We start from the raw sequence: 1796 nt of genomic DNA, 5'->3' as shown, positions 1-1796 counted from the left end.
GAGTACGCATCTCTTGGACAAAGTCCACCAATTCCTTGTTGCCCTGTCAGGCGGCAAGGAAATGCGCTCGCACGCGATATGCCTGGTTAGGCGGCGAGAACATTCGTGAGAGCTGCAATTTTAGCTCCGCCCAGGAGGGGAATGCAGCTTCGACCGAAGTGCCGCACGTCAGCGCCCATTCTCGCGCTCGACCACCGAGCTTCGAGATGGCTAGCGCTACGCGCTGTTGTCCGGTCTGGAGCATGTCGGATGCGAAGGCCATATCGACCTCTTTCACCCAGAGCAGGAGATTCTCTCCATCCTTCCCCTCAATACCTTAACGCTCACCATGAACGGCTTAGGACGGGAAATATCATCTGCCACTGGCGGTGGCGTCATAGACGCAAATGATGCAGACATCTTCTGCTACAGGTGCTCTAGCAGTGCGTTTTCGTATTTTGAAAACGCTTCTAGACGCGCACCGATTGCCTAGAGGCCTTGCGCCGCAAGGTGATGCACGCCCTCAGGGCCAAGCAAGGACATCAGCTTTTTAGGTCCGTCCTCCATGCCCTGGGGCAAAGACGAAAATTGTTCCATTCTCACAGAGGATCAAGCTAAACGACTCAGGTGTAGATTGACTACTTGTGCTACCTAGTGCAGCGGGGCTACCGTAGCTTTGCGCTTTGAGGAAGCGTAACTTAGGTCATCGACCTTTCGTCCTATACTTAGAACAAGTACGTGTTTAGCGGATCGCAATCCGCTTAGTCCAAGAGTAATTATTGCCTTAACCCAAGGCTAATTACTCTTCCGTTTAAAATCAAAACTTTTATTAATTTTTTTCTGCGGCAAAGCCGCCTAATTTTAACTGTATAGATTTTCCTAAATATATAAATACATGCATAACTACTGGCTACCCAGCCACATACCGTATTCTTGTTTGGGTGCGGCCACACCATGCCCATCTCGTGTGACACACACACCTGTTACCAGGGTTCGTGTAACCCCGTTACAAATTAGGTTCACCTATATTAATTAGGTATAACTATATTCATTAGTAAAACCTAAGGTTTGAGATATTGGCGGCTCCGCTGCAACTAAAACAGTTAAATACAGTTGCAATTTTGAACGGAAGAGCGTCTTTACCTTGGCTAAGGTTTTTAAGTACTCTGGAGGTAGCGGATTGCGATCCGCTACATTCGTACTTCTTCTTGTAAGGAAAGTTAGGTCGGTGATCTTTTTCTAGACAAATAGCTTTGGCAGCCCTGCCACACATTTATCATGGCCGATAGGCCTTAAACATTCCCCCAAGTAATAAGTGCCCCCAATTCTCTATATATAGTGACAACCACACAAGATGTGGTTTACACATATGTGTAATAGGACTGACCTGGCTTTTACTAAGCAGTACAGAGAACCTCCATCAAATTTTTTGTCTGGTTAGCGTTGCTATTTCAAGTGTCTATATACCAAGAATAAATGCTGCTAACTAATTCTGAATTGGTGTGCTCAACGTAGAAGTCCGTGATCCACGTGGACTGTTAGACTCACATCAAGAAACCTTTAAATATAATAAACATACAAATCTAGTATTAGCTTGAAAGAAAGTTATTTAAGATGGATGCCACTCTTAAAATGTATTTCTTTAAAGACTCTGGGTTCTGCGGTTTCCGAGTGAAAGTTTATTCTATGCAAGTTTGACGACAATTCCGTCACAGACTTCCTGTCACGTAGCGCAGGCGAGGAAACGTTGGCGGAGGAAGGCGAAGTCGGGAGTGCAAGGTGAGCGCTGGCGGAGGCTGTTGGTTAGGAGGCCCTGT

Source organism: Plasmopara halstedii (assembly GCF_900000015.1).
Source record: "Plasmopara halstedii genome assembly, contig: Scaffold_614, whole genome shotgun sequence".
NCBI classification, from domain to species: domain Eukaryota; phylum Oomycota; class Peronosporomycetes; order Peronosporales; family Peronosporaceae; genus Plasmopara; species Plasmopara halstedii.
The sequence above is the reverse complement of the archived record's forward strand: the minus strand, read 5'-3'. Positions refer to the sequence as shown.